Source organism: Megalops cyprinoides, chromosome 14, assembly GCF_013368585.1.
Source record: "Megalops cyprinoides isolate fMegCyp1 chromosome 14, fMegCyp1.pri, whole genome shotgun sequence".
Lineage (NCBI taxonomy): Eukaryota > Metazoa > Chordata > Actinopteri > Elopiformes > Megalopidae > Megalops > Megalops cyprinoides.
In genome coordinates this window covers 979,448-997,832 of record NC_050596.1, presented here as the reverse complement: position 1 = coordinate 997,832, position 18,385 = coordinate 979,448, and the positions used below count along the sequence as shown (strand labels likewise).

The window sequence follows — 18,385 nt, the reverse complement described above, 5'->3', positions numbered from 1 at the left end:
CATCTATAGACGTGTCTGAGGAAGGAAAGGAGTTAACTTCAGACCCGGGAAAGACTGAGGAAGTGAGATGCCTTTGCTGTGCTCGTCGCCACCCAATGGAGGAGTGTAAGCAGTTCAAAGGAAAGATGCACAGGGACAAAATTCTCTTTCTGAGGGATAGGGGAGTTTGCTTTGCATGCTTACGTGACGGTCACATGAGCAAGGACTGTGACAGGCGCTCAACATGTAAAGTTTGTGGTCAAACTCACCCCACCGTGCTTCACATCAAAAGGCAAATAGCTCAGGAGAAATTAAAGGTGTCTGAGAAACAGCTGTCTTTGCTCCAAACATGCAAATACAGGGGTCGGTAAGGGCAGATGTGTGTTATCCATCCTTCCTGTCAAGGTGAAGTCTGCAAAAGGAAACTGCATCATAACAACCTATGCTTTTCTGGATCCTGGTAGTTCGGCCACATTCTGTTCTGAACATCTAATGCAGAAGCTGAACATTACTGGTAGAAGAACCAATTTCCTGTTGCGGACAATGGGGCAAGAAAGGGTTGTTCCAGCTTACTCTTTGACTGGTTTGGAGGTGTCTGATCCGGACAGCAATAATTTCTATGGTCTCCCTGAGGTACTTACACAGGAGGAGAGGTGAGCGTCTTCCACAAAGTAGAATCCTTCCTGATCTACGACCAAAGCGGAGTGCTCCCATAGGTGATATGGGAGCCCTTGGTTGTTATTCTTTAGGAACTGAATAAAATAGTGGTTAAGGCTTGTAGCGAACCTAAGGTTAACCGTTAGCCACATTGCGCAATCTGTTAGGCCTAACTGTTAGCCGCTAACAGAGAACAGTTAATGCTAAGGGGTAGTAATTGGTAACATTAGCTTTCTGAATAATTTACCACATGCTTTAATTCACATGTGGCAACCACAAGGCCTGCAAGGTAATTTTTGTTGACCCGCGAGATGATGTATAATTCAGTTATAAAAAACCGCCTAAAAGTTGCATTAAACATGTCTGTACTACGTTTCCCAGTGTGCTCTGTTCCTTTGCGCATTTACATCCCGTTCACCCCCCTTGTTAAAATACAGACGTAATTAAAAAAAGTCTGAGTCAGATCACCGTGTCAGCAGTAATACATCTATTTATCATTAGTTAAAAATTTGTTGATTACAAACAACACACTATGTAGCCAATGAAATTTAGAAATTCAGAATAAAAATATTCAGATATAAAACCATGAAGCAAAAAATGTAATTTGTGTCATTCTGTGGGAAATATACAGTCTGTTAATCTGTCTTTATGCTGTGAATTTTGATTGGCAGTTTAACTGTGTTAACGCATTCAATTTGTTTCAATTGTTTTTTTCCCCCCTAACCACCACATTTGATTTGGTTGCTACTTTAGCAAATACATATTTTTTACAATGTATTTTTCTACTATCAAGTTGTAGTTAAAATATTTTAGAAGTGTGTGTGTGCTTTGGCAGTGCTTTGCTATCCAAAACAAAACTGAATTTGAGGATTTTTTTTAAAATGGTACATCCCTGCTAAATGCTTGTTGGTTCATTCTATTTTTGTCATTAAAAGTAGAAGTATATCATTGCAATGATTGCAAAATAGATTAAAACCTAGACTGGTAATTTTTTTCTCTAAAATTATGCTTTTTTTCTACTTGGGTTGGATTTGAATGCTAAAACATATTTTCTGTTTTACAGGTGGCTATCCAACATGCTGTGGAGCTGTAAATATTGTGAGTTGAAATGTGATAAGAGGGGATTCTTGCTCAGACACTACAGACTAAAACATGGAAGCTATAGTAGAACAGTTCCCTTTCCATGTTTGTACAGAGATTGTCCCTGTACATTTCATTCAATCAATTCACTAAAGGCTCACTTGTCCATTGTGCAGTCCAACCTCAAGAGCGTATACAATTTTCATGTCAGCAGTGTGATTTTGTGGCATGCTGCACAGATGATATGTTTTTCAAACATCTTCGAAGTACACATCTAAAAGTTCATCACAAAGTTACCTGTCCATTTAATGGATGCGATTTTGAAACCAATGTGTATTCCACATTCAATGCCCACAAGAGCAGAGAACACAAAAAGCATAACTGGAGGATGTTCAAGACTGAAATTGTCTCTTGGAGTAACGATACTGTAAACATAGGGGATAATATATTGAATGATGCAGCAATTGAGGATTGTGAGGATAATGGGGATCCCAATGATGACCACAATGATCTAGAGAAACAGCTTGAAGAGAACTTGGCCCTGCTTTTTTTAAAAATGGAAACTATCCTACAGCGATCAATACAAGAAGTCATTGAACAACTTGTACAGATCAATGCATTGTCAGAACCACTGTTGAACAAGTCTGTAAATGACATTTTAAAACAACACATGGTACACAGTAATGCCACGGTAAACGAGTTGGTGACTGCCATCACAAAGACTAATGCCATAGAAAAATTTTGTGGCAAAGGCGGTTCTCTATCAACAAATAAGAGGAGAGAAATGTACCAAAATAGAACTTTTCCTGTTGTGCAGCCAGTGGAGTTCATCATTGACAGATTTAAAAAAGACACTGCTGTATACGTTCCTCTAAATGCAATGCTACAGGCAATGTTGAACAAGACTGATATCATTAACAAGGCTTTAGAAGTACCGCAGTCACTGCCTCATGAGTACTTGACATACAGAGATGGCTTACACTACACTAAAAATGAGATGTTTCAAGGAGATGGTTTCAAAATTTCACTTGGATTGTATATTGATGATTTTGAAGTTTCAAATCCTTTGGGCACATCCAAGAAAAAACACAAAATGACTGCAGTTTACTGGGTTATTGCCAATCTCCCTTCAAAGGACCGATCCACATTGCACTCCATCCAGCTAGCACTTTTGTGCAAAGCCACACATGTGAAAGAACATGGTTATGGAAAAGTTCTTGAACCACTATTAAAAGATCTACAGTCTTTGGAGCAACAAGGTGTCTATGTTGACAAGTTGGGGTCATTTGTCAAAGGTACTATTCTATATGTGGCTGCAGATAACTTGGCTTCTCATTCACTGGCAGGATTTTTTGAGAGATTTTTGGTTGAGCGCTTCTGCCGATTCTGCATGGCATCGAGACACGAGATCCAAGAAAAAGAGATATGTCCAGGCTCATTTACACCACGAAGTGCACAAATGTACAACCAGCAAGTACAGGAAGTCCAGCAAGACGCCACTTTAGCAAAAGATTATGGAGTTAAAAAAATGTGTGTGCTGACTGAGTCCCTGGCTCATTTTCATGCCGTTACAGGCTACCCCCCTGATATACTGCATGATCTTCTTGAAGGTGTTGTGCCTGCAGAATTGTCTCTTTGCTTGTCACACTTGATTTCCAAGAGATTTTTCACATTGGAGGTCCTTAATAATGCAATTAAGACCTTTCCATATACTTCTTATGATAAGATGGACCAGCCTCAACCCATTACACCGGGCTTTCAGGCAAAAGGGACCATAGGTGGAAATGCCCATGAAAACTCTGCCCTCATAAGGTTGCTACCCTTACTGATAGGTCACATGGTGCCAGAGGGCGAAGATGCCTGGGAAGTACTCCTACTCCTCAAAGACATCATTGAACTTGCTTTAGCCACAAGTCACACAGTAGAATCAGTCGACATTCTACGAAACAAACTGTTAGAACACCGGCAACTTCTACAAAACACATTCCCACAATACAGGTTGCATCCAAAGCATCACTTCATTGAACATTACCCTGACCTCATTATGGCTTTTGGTCCTCTTTCCCATGTCTGGACAATGCGTTTTGAAGGGAAACACAAATTCTTCAAGAAAGTTATCCGTACTGCCCAAAACTACAAAAATGTAGCTCTGACTATGTCACTCAAGCATCAAAAGTTAATGGCATACTATTTAAATGGAAGCTCATTTTTCAAACCAGCAATTGAGATTCACAAGGTTACCACATCAGTAATAACGTCTTACCCAGAAAATGTGCAGACCATTCTTGGTCAAAAGGTCCCAGGACTAACCACAGTCCTTGCTGTGTCCACTGCTTTTGCAGATGGAATTCAATATAGTGCCGGCATGATTGTATCTGCAGGTTCATGTTCAGCACTGCCTGAATTCAAACAGATAAAAGAGATTTTTGTCCTAAACTCAGAGCTAATGTTTCTTTGCAGCAACATGACTTCATGGTATCATGAGCACCTACGATGTTTTGAGCTTTGTGAAGAAAACAGTTTTACTGTACTGGAACAAAAAAATTTGAATGATGCATTTCCCCTTTCAGCATACAGATATGGAGACAGTCAAATCGTAACACTGAGGCGTCACATTGTCTTGAAATGTACAACTTGAAGAGTTCTCCTCACATACCTAATGTGAATTGTTTCCTATAGATGGCGGCACCTGAGAAAATGACGATGAGGGTCATCTTTACTGAAGCAGATATACGAAAAGTGACACTGGAAACCAGACCCACATCTATGGAACATTTAAAGAGCATGTTGCAAGTCTCCCTTGGATTGCAGTACTCATTTGATCTTCAGTTTCAAGATCCTGAGTTCAATTTTGAACTGTGCAATCTAACTGATGTCAGTGACCTTCCAGACAAACCCACTTTAAAAATAATTCCCCAGTTAGAATTGACCCCAATCGGGAGTGGTGCTGTTAGTGAGGACCTAAACAGTTCGGCAGATACAGAGATTTCTTCAGTATCTTCATCATCAATAGAATGGCAAGAAGAATGGCCTTTGATTTTTGATATCCCAAATTTTTCTGTAAATGTGGAGTATCGCCTTAGACAAGCTGATCTGAAACATCTTGAGGATGGTTCTGTCTTTAAAAAAGTCCCAAAAGACATGAAGCATGAAATGCTGGAAAAGATTGCTGAACACATGTACAGCTACACAGCTTACCCGACCAGTCAACAATATGAAAGTGTAGCCAAATCCCTAATCCGCAAACATCCTTCTCTTAGGGAGAGTGCTTCAGTAAGTGGTTGCAGTGGATGGAAGAACAGCATAACTTACAAAATGGCCAATTATAGAAGGAAGAGAAGCAGATCTGGATGTCGAGATGTTTCTGTAAATGCTGGCAAACGGGGGCGCCACGCCCAAGATGCTCCTGTCAATAAGTCAATAAAGAAACCAAAAAAGGGAGAACTCAACTTTTTGCCAAATTTTCCAGAAGGGTTTAATGAGACGAGGCTTGAACAAGCACGCACCGAAATGGAGGACGAAATGAAAAAAAAAACGCCAAATGGAAGACTGATAAAACAACATATGGACCTGACTTTTGCCTTGAGGAGGAATGAAGTTGTAGTGACGGCACCACCAGTCAGTCTTGTGATGAAATGCTGGCCTGCACTGTTTACAAATGATCAGGTATGCATAAATAGTTTTATGTGGTCAGTTGCTCTCCAGTTGTACAGCACACTAATGTCTTCCTTGTTTTATTTATTCTTTTTATTAGATTTGTCTGGAATTCAAAAGGATTGTGGGAAAAGACCTGCAGCAGGAATTTTATTCTGCCCTTGATGACCACACTACCCGACTTCTGGACATTTTCAAAGCCAAGAAGGGCAACGTGGGTGAACTTTTAGGACAGCTGTTGCAGCAAATGCAGGTAATACTTTATTTGCTGAACAAAACAACAAAGGAAACACATTGCCTGTCTGTATGTATCTCAGTGTTTGTGTATGTGAGTCTGTCTGTGTTAGCATCTGCATATATGAAACTGTTTTTCATTTAATGAATCAGTTATCCATTTTCTGTCTTACAGTCACTGGATCCCACAGAAAAACGGACCGTTGTACTAAGAGGCCTTCCCCACTTACTCGGTGACAATCCATCCGAGTTCTTCAAATCTAGCTTTGTAAGTGTTCAGTTAGTTCATAATGTGCAACTTTTATAATTTTACATTTATTATGTAATTTTAAAAAGGTGAAATTTACAACTATCATACATTAAGAGCTCAAGCCAGTCCATAAATGATCTTAATTTAACTAAAAATGCTAGATTATTCTTGACATAACCAAAATGAATTATAATTGCAAACAAGTTTGAAACCTGCTTGTTATATGAAATGCCACCCTCAGACAATTTGCAGATAATCTTCCATTATAAAATTAGAATTATAGCGTGTAGTTCAATATTCTGCATAGGCTTCTACAACACCTTTTCCGTATCCTCCACCAGGATTTCTGAAACAAGATCTAATCCTAATATTAATTATAGATTTTTACCAAAGTGTAGAATCTGTAGGTCAAAGACAGAAAGTCTGTAGACAGCTGTACGGATGATGGAGTAAAACAAGGATTTTGTTTTTTTTTTTCTATAGCAACAGATTTTTTTTTTTTTTGTTCATCATGACAAACCAATATGTGTTTTCACATTTCTGACCCGATAGTGTGTGAGAGGTATGAAGGAAAGGCTCTGTAAGTGTATTTGTATAGGACAGGAGGAGTTTTATTTTAATAACATGATTATATGCAATATCTGTATATCTTACTGATCACTCAATTTATCTGAAATTCTAATACCAATTATTCCCATTTAACTCACACTGACCTGTACAGAAAGGTGGATGAGCATTTTGCCCACAGTCCACTGAATAGGATACACAATCTCAAATAACCCTGACAAACCCTGTGTTTATGTGCAGTGCTGACTGTGACTGTCCTGTATTAAATAATATCATATATAAACAACCATGTAATTAAAGTTTTCCCATTTCAGTCAAATAGTGACAGAATGAAACAAAACGTTCCTTCAAATAGTCCCTAGACCAATATTGATTTTAAAATGTTAGAAAATTTGAAAATGCTTGACTAAATACTACTTATTTTGTCAGTATAAAATGCTTTTCATGCAATTCCTGTTCTGTCATTTGCAATGGTAGTCTGTTGAAATTAATTAATTTTATTCACTAATTGCTATATTTCTGGCAATCATTTTATGTTTATCTGTAGGATGGTGATGACTCCTTTGGCCAAATGGACGTTGGGATCTGTTTGGTTTATCCTGAAGGTGTTTCTCCCCCGCCGTCAGATCTTCACCCAATGAGCATGAAAATTGTCATTGAGGGTGAAGTTGTTCTGGAAAACCTGACGACCCTGCCAGATGCTGTGTGTCTCCTTTTTGGCCTTACATATGGACTTCACCTAGATTACCCCAAAAAAATGAGAAATACCCTCCAGTTCATTCAAACGGTATTCTTTTCTTTGGGAAACAGTGTGTTGAAGCCGAGGCTTCAAACACTGAAAAACCAACTAGTGTAAAATGGTGCAGGTACTGTTTGTAGTGCCACTGTAGTGCCAATTTGTAGCCACCGTGATGAACCAAAGTTAATTTATTCAAATGTGAAGGCATTGATGTGTGGTACAGACATTTAAACTGTGAAACAGAAACCTTCCTGTTCATTACTTGTTTTAAACAATTGTTATGTGCCACCATGGTAGTTCCAAATTTAAAAAATGTACAAAGTAGGGATGCTCATTCTTATCAAGCAGTTCCCCAGTTCACTTGTCAAAGTGAAATGTGTGTCCTATATAAATGCTACCTCAGTTTTATTTTATAAGATGTTATTTAAGCATGTTTGCACAAGGTTTTAAATGTTGGAAGAATTCTTAGAATGTTTTTTACATAGCACTTTACTTAGATTTAGTGTTATTTTTATATTCAAAATGTTTGAAATGTTAAAAATTGTTGTTTTTATTGGTTACATGCAGACTAAGCACTTTACTCGCAATGTTTAAAATGTTTTTGCAATAAATTTGTAGGTAAAAATCTAATTGTCATTTTGTTTATGTAACAACAGATAGTATACAATTGTCTAATGTAAAAAAGATTATAATTACAATTTACATTTAATAATTCTAACTAATAGACATGAGTAATAAATACTGATAAACATGAGTTATAAATACTAATAAACAAGAAATAAATACTGATAAAAATGAGTAATGATTACTAATATATGCAAGTAATCGTTCAGTTAATTACTCGTAAACATTAGCTTTCAGGACTTGAGTTCTTTAGTAATGGATTATCTTTGACGCAAGACTTTATGTAACCAGAGCTTGAATTTTTTAGTTTTTGATTTTGTAAAAACTCAACATCCCAGGGCAATCGGTTACCACGCACAGCTTTAGTAATGATTACTAATTTGGGTTTACAGTGCATAAGTCACAAAACCCCATTAGCCATGGACTGCAGTGCCCAAGGGCTCTGAGGACGGTTATATGAGTTTTTCTGTTTTTTGGCTGCCTGGTCTAACCTATTTGGTGGCCTGAGAGTTACAGACACCAAATGCCTATCGGTGGGCTTGTTTTGGCAGCATGCAGCCAGCGTTGCAAGGCATGAGGTGCAATCTGAACACAAACCTCTCTTAATAAGAGGGAGATGCATGAGATTCATCTGGGGAGGTGCAGGTCAGAACAGGCCTTCATGTGGCCCATGATTCATTGCTGTAGTAAAATGCTCACCTGGCTTTTACGGTGCATTTTTATTGCCACATGCATTACAGATTTACCAACAGAAACTGGGTTTTTATCTACAATGGGAAGTGTTTTAGTTGAAGGGGCCATATGTGTCTGAGCCCAGAACATCCTGTTTTAACATTCTCCTTAATTATTGCACTCCTCGTCTCTATTAGACAGCCAGGTATCTGAGTCGAGCGAGATGTTCTTCCTCTGCTGTGGAGAGGTTTTGTGTGTGTGTGTGTGCGCGTGTGCGCGTGTGCATGCGTGTGTGCGTGCGGTCAGGAAATATCACTCAACAATATCAGCACAGTATACACACAGGCAGGGATTCACACAGGAGAAGGTATAGAAGAGCTATATGATTTCTGGCACCCCTAGAGCCCCTGTTTGTTCTCTGCCCTGTGTTTGAGGACTGGGAGATCAATAATGAATGAACATGAGATGTGGAGAAGTGGGACTGAGTGGAATCCAGACTGCACAGACAGGACTAGCTCTCTGGTCTCCAAGGATGAGTCACCTTGCTCCCTGTCCTTGCTGCAGACAAACAGGCAGCATCAGAGAGGGCTTCAAATTAATGCTCTGTGTTGGTTGTGACCTTTGGAGCCAAGGACGCCTTAGATACGGTGTAGGGAGAAATTTCTGGAATTGCCAAGCAGTGTATCCTTTCTTAATGCAGGCTGTCACTCATGTTGATTGATGTTCTTTGGCAGTAAGAGATACAAGTGGGATGAGAGATCAGCTTTGTGACAATGAGAAACCAGCTCTCCAATAGTGAGAGATATCAACTACGCAACTGTTGAGACCAGCAATACCAACTCTCTGACACTGAGAGAGATCAGTTACAATATATGAGAATGAGAGAGATCAGATGTTTTACACTGAGAGGCACCAGCTCAGTAACAGAAGGAAATAGCCAGCCTACGCATCTCCAAGTAGATGGCATAGACTTGTGGTAATGTAAGCAAAGCTGAACATGGTGCTCTACTAAGCTGCTGAATGCAGGTCCTTGATATAAGATCATACAGGCAGCCCTTGCAATTCATGGGAGGGCATTCTGGAGGTCCCGAAATACAGAACTATGCTAATAATATTCACTTAGGTGCAAAAGATGTTTCTGATACAAACCAATCATATTTATTTCTGCAGGGCAAGAACGCCAACAGCCACACCGCCATCTACCCCCACGCGCACTGCCACGTCCCCGTCCCCTGCTCTGTGCCTGTCGAGAATGGAAACCTCTTCAATGGTAAGTGCTGTCCTAATCCAAAATGCTATCCTCAGCTTGAACAGCAGTCCATTACAGCCTCACACCTCAGCCATGAGAGGTAAATAACCAGCATGGGGAAATTAATCAGAACAGCACCTGTCCTTCCACTAGGTCCACAGTCACACAGGCAAGGAATGTAACTTTGGAGGAACTGGCCATGACACTGTTTCATAATCTCTCACATAAAAAGGAGAGGAGCGTGTGGAAGGGAGAGAAAGTGAGTGGGAGGAAGCTAGAGAAGGAAGGAAAAGAGATGGGACAGAGGGAGAGAGAGCCAGAGAGGTTATATCAGGCATCGAGCGGTGACAGCAGCTTCCTCTCAGTTTGGCAGACTTCCCCACCGCTGTCACCATCCTGTGTCCTTGCCCCTCCTTGGTCCACAGTGCCTGTCTTCTCTCACTTAGTCTGGTAGCTGTCGCTGTGTCACTGCTTTCCAGGCTAACTGGAGGATGAGGGCCAACCCAGCAAGTTGGATGTCCCCATAGCATCCTCGTTCCACAGACACATCAACATCCACCACAGCCAGGTGAGCGAATGTCCTCACATTCCCCCTGCCCTGGCATTAATGGTGGTGCTCGGCATTCATTTTGCCAAGTTTCCAGGTCGCTCCCACGAAAACACAGGTGGTCTCTGCCTACTCGGCCTGGTTCAACAACGTTCCCACCTTGCAGCATAGCAGTATGGAATAATCCACCAGGTTTGGGAACATGAAAGAGCATGGCAACATAAGAAGTTTTAATGACAAGAGCAGGCCATTCAGCAGTGTTCCTGCTTCCACTACAAATCCTGACAAGTTGTTCTAGGCATGTATCTCCTACTGAAAAATAACTTCCTAGAGAGAGCTGACACACGCATGATGTTGGTGTGATGTTTGTGCTGTTACTAAGATGTAAAAATGTTCACTCTGCTGTGAACTACCCCCGGACCTCAGCCGTCAAGCCAGGGCACTGTGGAGAGTGCACCAACACTAATCCAGTGCCATAGAAAAACCAAGTGGATGAAGACTTGGCGGTTTTCATTGACCCTAGCTTTTACTTTACTGTACACAGATTTATTTGAATAGCAGCTTCCCTCAAGACAAACCAGCAGTTATGACTGAATCTAGGGGTAAGTCACATGCAATAATTGGATTGTGTAATGGCACTGTTCCCGTCAAAGACCTTTTCTAAAGATTATGTCTGCTGCACAAGATGTACAACTTGCTATGCTTTAATTACTCAGTGTAACCAGGACACAACATGGAGTGTGTAATCTGCTCAGTGATCCACTACACAGACATTCTATTGTGGCCATTGTGACTACTCAGCTCCCGTTTCTTGTCCATTCCCCATCAAGCAGGGTCTAGTAGGTCACCGGAGGCTTCAGTGTTGTCTGTGTTCCAATGCAGACCATGCGTTTTAGACCACACCCCCAATGAGCAAATCAGAATCAACTTCAACAAACAAAGCAGCAGAATTTTAAGTGTGCAATGCACTAATCTGACTAGCTGGTCCATATATGTCAAAAAAGGTCTGTCTCCATTCTGTGAATACATCCTCCTGGTGTTCCAGCACTGTTCTCTGTCTCTCTCTCTCCAGTTAATGTGTGTCTCTTCTTCCTGTTTAGTGTTCTTACAGAGGAGTCACCTCAACTCCTCTCCCTTTGGAGTGGGAGCTGCTTTCTAAGGTCGGGAGGGGAGGCTGGGTGTGCTCCTGAGATTTGGAGACGGGGTGAATTTGGCCAGTTTTTTTGGTCTGCTTTGATCTCATCCATTGAGGAAATTCCAGTTCTGCGTCTGATTGTTGGATTGACATTGTATGGTGCTAAGGTGGCCTCGCTGGGGTCCCCGAAGCCCAACAGTAACAGGGATCCTTCCTCGCCAGGATGAGCCGCTGTGAAAAATCGAGAGTGTGGTATTCTCAAATGACCTTTATCAAATTACACCTGGTAAAGCTAATGCATGTGTTACCTCTCAATACTGCAAGCAACAGCTAATTGATTCCAGTGTGAACAGGACTTTAAGTAAGACATAATCTTTGCTGACATTGCACGCATTGTAGTGCTGTTTAGCATCCAGCTCATGGTAATATTTTATTCCCGCCCCGCACATGGGTAGTACTTGATATAGAAAAGCCAGAGCTGTAACAAACTGTAACATTATTTTCATTATGATAACAAATGGTTGAGAGGTCTTGAACATATGCTGCATCTATTTATGGGTGATGCATGGGACTGAAACCATGACCAGCATTCCAGCTCCTTCAGCTTTAACAAGATGAAACAGCTCTTCCTTTTGTCATGGACCTGACTTGCAATTCTCTCAGAGGAGGGACATAACGAATTGCCACCTAAAACAGAGCAGCAAAATGTATGCTTAATTACTTTTGCAAACATGTAGCGAAAATTTGTCCACAATAATTGATGCTTGAAGAATTTTAATATGAGCTCAACCTCTCTGCTCAGTGTCCATTCAGATAGAAATGCCAAGGCCACATTGCACAAACGTACAAATATCTTTTTAAACAAACTTGAGGTGCATTTTTTTTTTCCTTCACTGCTTCCCTCTTCTTTTATGGACCTCTTTGTTCTGATATCTTGGTATTCATGGGTCACAGCCAGGTCTGTGTCACAGCCTTTTTCACTTTTCTTTTTGCCAACACTGTGTTTACATCCAGGTCAGACGTTACTGTCTTAAATGGAGGCAAAAAATGGTATGTCTGTAATTAATTTGGTTTGAGAGAGGACCCAATGGGAGCCAGCACTGTCTTAGTCCACTTTATCCAGGAAAATCTGACAGCATTATGCCATGTGAGCTGACAGTTTCACATGGAAGGACCCAGCCTATTGTCTAGAACAGGGTTGTCAAACATACGGCCCGCGGGCCACATCCGGCCTGCACAAAGATTCAAAACGGCCCGCACATCAACCAGAGGATGTAATACAGGCCCTACTATTTCCGTCAACTCTTTACAATTACCACAAAACGTAATTCGTCATCCATCCACTAGGTGGCAACAACCTATTTCAACTAATCAGCTAGTCATCTTTCATGACTAAAGAAAGATCGCGAGCTAGCTACTTGCTGGCAAGAAAATGGTGTCAAAGTTAAGAAAAGTTGATAAAGAGTGTCTGGCCTTTCAGGAAAAATGGACAAACGCCCACCTCTTTGGGGATGTTAACAGTAAGTGTATCTGTTTAGTTTGCTCACAGCAAGTAGCTGTTCCAAAGGAGTATAATATTAGATGGCATTACCAGACTACTCACGCTGAGAAGTATGATCGCTACACTGGCCAGTTGCAGGAGGAGAAAGTGAAGGAGTTGGTGGCTACATTAGCATGGATTGAGGACATCGCTGAACAGCTGACACAAAAGCTCATTCAAAAAGTTCAGGGATTTGTTGCTTTTTCCGTCGCAATTGACGAAAGTACAGATATAACGGATGTGGCACAGCCGGCGATTTTTATTAGAGGTGTTGACTCTACTTGTAACATCACAGAGGAATTCGTAGAACTGGTACCCATGACTGACACTACTACGGCTAGCGACATCTTCAGTAGTCTCGCTGCATCATTGGATAAATTGGGAGTAGACTGGGCCTGTGCCGTAAGTATGGCGTCAGATTTATGTCAAAAGTCGCGAGCGCAGAAAATATACTTGCGAGCACACGAAACATGCTGCGAGCGCAGAAAACATTCTCACGCACAAAGCAGCCACCACGCGCGAGAGAATTTCTGCTTTGCGCTGGCCAAGCGAGCATGTTTCTTGCGCTCGCGAGAATGTTTTCTGCGCTCGCGACTTTTGACATAAATCTGACGCCATACGTAAGTCTTGCGACTGATGGCGCACCATCAATGATCAGTGTGAAAGCTGGAGTTGTGGCCAGACTTCGAGAGGAAGTGTAGCAGTTTGGAGGGGGTGAGTTTTGGAATTTTCATTGTATACTCCACAGAGAGGCACTCTGTTGTAAAACACTGAAAATGGACAATGTCATGGCTGTTGTCATCAGAACTGTCAACTTCATTCGAGCCAAAGGGCTCAATCACCGCCAATCTGTAATATTTTTTATGTTAAAAGATATGAAACAAAAAAGTTGGAAATGTATTGAAATGGAATCAAATAAAATAAATGGGAAATTAGCCTAGTAGTTGTTTTACTGATTCCCAATGAAACGGTGTTCAAACTGTCTTGAAAAAACGAATCGTACTGCCATGCAGATTTCATGGTTGCCCTTTTTGAATGGATGGTCAACGATTATTTGGCCCTCGATGACCTAGAAATTTAGTGATGTGGCCCTCAGTGAAAATGAGTTTGACACCCCTGGTCTAGAATGTCGTTCCATTGTCTCTGATGGGGTGGTACCAGTGCTGCTGGTTCCTGTCTAGTCCAGCTTTGTTTTCTTCAGGAAGTTGCTAGTTATTTTCCACAGTTTTCCACAAGTCTGGGTGGCCAGTTCTCAACTTGACTTTGATCTCATCATAAATTGATATGTTACCCTGTAACCTGTATCAGTAAAGCTGAATGAGAAGCTCTGCCATGTCCTCCAGGTCCTGAAACTGTTGGAAGTAGAAAGGGTCTGTACATACTAGGCATGTCACGATACCAGAAATTTAGGAGTCGATACCAATACCAGTGAAATTACATTATTCTCGATACCCAGTTCTATACCACGGTAAAAAACAAAAACAAAACAATAAATCTCATGTACTTCAACATACACTCCTTTATTAAAACATTTGAACATTACATAAAACAACAACAGTGGCATATAGCCTTCAATTAATAAATAAAAAGAAACAACTATTAACATTACAAAAAAGAACAGTGGCATCATATGTTCTGTGCCTCTGAAAAGCTTCTAATATGGTTGGCTGTGTATGTGTTTGCTGACTTTGCTCCTGCCTCTCCTGGTCGACATCCTCCTCTGGCTAATACTGTGAAAGGAAAAGTATGAGAGTTCAGTTATCAGGTATAGCTCAATGACTGTTAAGAAAACAGCGGGGGCTGCACACACAATGTACTACACACACACCCCTATATACTCAGAGTGCAAGCAGTAGTTTACATTTTAAGTTTAAATATTTATTTAAAACGTTAACATTATATTTTGATGACAGATGATACAGACGGAACGGTAAGGACAGTAGCCTACTACTACGAGCTATGGTTACATTACGTTAACCTAAACATGGTAGCCTTTAATGTTTAGCCATTGCAAACGTCGTATGGAACACAGCTGGCTACACAGCAATGCCAGCTGTCTCAAACAAAAATAATGGTAACGTGTATTTCAGGATAAGGATAACAAGGATAACACTTTGGATACGTTGTTAATGTAATGTTAACATGGATTGAAACTCACTCACCTTAATGTCTGCCCCTGATGATCCGCCTCGAAAGCAAAGTACTTCCATACATGACTCTTACTGTTCTCTTACTGTTACTTTCTTTTTGACGAGTCGAAGCGGAGCTGTCGCTACAGCTACACTTGTCGCCATCTTCCAAGTGTTGTTGTTCCTCCGTGCTGGTTGGCGTGATTCTTCTTCCTTTGGCAGACTAGAACACTTCAGAATATAATTTATTGCCAAAAAGGTTGCCCCTACAAGGAATTTTTTGATATGATGATGCTCCATACAAATACAACACTAAGTACAATGAGTAGTAAAAGCAACAAGTACTGAAAACCAAACAGGCGTATATGCTGCCCCCGTCAGGTCCGGAAGAATTGCATCCCCAATACCTACAGTACTGTAGAAAAACGAGTACAATCATGTTTTCAGAATTTTGTTGTCGACTTGGTACTGAAGCATCGGTACCTACAGTACTGTAGAAAAACGAGTACCTTCACGTTTTCAGAATTTTGGCATTGACTTGATACCGAAGTATCGGTTCTCGTGACATCCCTAGTCCATACTGCATGAAGTGATGCACTGTTTGATATACTGGTATCAAATCAGGTTCATAGTGCCAGATGTCAAGGAGAGAGAGCACTGTCACAGAGATGCTCAGCCTCACAGTATGACAACTCTGCCTGCAACTCCACCCACCATGGCTATGATAAAACATGTCAGTCTGAGCTTTTGTTAGCAGTTGCAGATTTTTTAACCATTTGTCAGTTATCAATAAAATATGACATAACAATGCCCAAGACAGGATGCTCTACACACCATGGAGTAATTTCACAGTAATCAGTGAAATTTACTTATATTCTCTCATATACATCTGTTCATTCTCATTCTTTTAAACTTTAGCACAAGCTTATAAAACTCACAGTGCCAATACAGTCCATTAATATTACATGTCATTTATCTGGAACCAGTAAGAAATATAAACTAAATAAAATACCTGTGCCACTATTCTGTGTATTAGAGTGAATAAGGATGTGTTGTATTCTCCACAAAGTAAAACTGTGTAGCATACAAAGTCAACACTGATTATGCACTGGCAAACCAAACAACACTAGCAATTTGTAGCTTGCTTTATTTCTGTGTGACATATTATAGTCACTTTGTTTTATATGTCTTTTTGAGCTGGAGTCATGTGGAGCAGACTTGTTTGTGGAGCAGACTTGTTTTTGGAGCTGAGTGGGCTGGTACCACTTTACAATAAGACTACTCTTATAAAGGGTTTATTAATACTTTATAATTGGTTTATTAATTAGGTCATAAACTTTATAAATCATTAATAAGCAGCTACAACGCATAGGTTAAAAAGGGCAACAGTGACCTGTTGCTTGCCAAATAGTGAGCCCACATCTCCCTATACTGTTAAACCTCAGATCTCATTGGATACTTTGCTTAATTTGTCTTCTCCATCAGCCCACATTTATACCTGTCAGCTTCATCGGGTATATGTTAATAAGTTACTAGTATTTAACCACCATCAGCATGTCTTAATAGTCAGGAAGGTTAATTTGGCCTACATTAACAAATGAAACTACCAAATTCAGACTAAGAACTTGGCAATGTTGTTTACCTTGACTGTCACTGTCATGACTGTCACAGGTGTTGATGTGACATATGCTGCCAGGTGGTTATGTACACAGGGTATTAAGGTGGTAGTATTGTGATGCTTGGGGTTGGTTGGCATCTTCTTTAGGACAGAATTCCAGGTGTGGCACAGTTGGTAACCTTCCTTTGCTTGGTTTACTGCTCGCTGGGCCCACTTTCAGATATCTCTGGCCTGCCTAAACCACCCATATATTAAGTTACTAACATTTATAAATGCCAAAAGGGCGCCTTATTGTAAAGTGTGAAACACACAACCATATAATAATGAGTTACCAATATTTATAACTGCTGAAAGGGTGCCTTATTGTAAAGTGTGAAGTACATCACCATGTATTTATGAGTTACAAACATTTATACCTGCCAAAAGGGTGCCTTATTGTAAAGTGTGAAGCATATCACTATTTGTTAACTAGTTACTAGCATTTATAATTGGCAAAATGGTGCCTTATTGTAAAGTGTAAAACACACAACCATTTATTTATAAGTTACTAACATTTATAACTGAACAATAAGTACAATAAGTACAATAAGACAACAGAAATAAGGAAAATATCTTTATTTGCACACTACAAGACGGCTGAGCACAAATGATATTCAAATTCAAACTGTTTTAACTAAAACTGTGTAGCCCTACTCTATATGGTCATTAAATCTTAAAAAATGTCTTCAAAAATGTGGAAACTCACCATGTTCCTATGTTCCATGTTCACCATGCTCTTTTTAATCTTGAAACTTTAACTATATGTTGCTGTATTTTAAGACTCTTTTTCACTAACTTGAACGAATAACAACCCAAATACACTTTAAACTCTGTGTACATGTGTAAAATGTAAATAGGCCCTTAGACAGTCTTGTTTCTCCTAATCGGGAGGAGTGTACCCCCAGCTTTCATACTCTCTATTTTCTCTTTTATGTCTACATCTCCTTGAATTGTAGCCTCACACCAATTAGCAAAGGCCAACACTGTCTCTCCACTGGGCTTCTTGGAGAGTAGCTCCTGACATACCTCAGGAGCTGCAACAGCTAGCTCTCCAATTGGTGAAGTTGACACCACAATGTTTCTGTCAACAGCCTGCTTGTGGAAGGCCCTGGTCATGGTCTTTGCCTTCGGTAATGTTTTGAGGATGGATTTGTACCACAGTACAATTTTGCTCGGTGATTGTACTAGGGAGGAAATAAAATAACATTAGACAAAAATCTTTAAAAAGTATCACTGCAGAGAAAACCACACTAGACAACTGTGCTTCAGCTGTATGGACTTGGCTGGTGTTGAAGAATTCTCACAAATGTTTACATCTGTTCTACAATGTTTTACCACCTGCAATAGAACTTGAAAAAGAAAAGTGACCCTATCATCTGTTTCTTCTTACACAGGAGGGACTGTAATGTTGTTTTTGTTTGTCACACTGTCCTATTATTTCCTCCTGGCTAGGCCCTACCAGTGGCATCAAGGAGAATTAAAACTGGGTTCTCAAACTTGTACCATGTGACAAGCCTTCTCTTGAATCACATTTAAAGTAATATTTAATTGTCATTTGAGTAAGCCATGTCCATCTTACCTAGGGCACATAGGCGTAGATTTAGGTAGGGATGGTAGGGACATGTCCCTAACAGAGGTGGAAAACCCTGGCTTCAGAAAGTAAAAGTCCTAC

At 40.3% G+C, this 18,385-nt stretch overlaps 1 pseudogene; it reads left to right on the top strand.

Moving 5' to 3' along the window:
• The window catches only part of LOC118789158, an 81,688-nt pseudogene that overhangs the window by 25,040 nt on the left and 38,263 nt on the right, over nt 1-18,385 (top strand).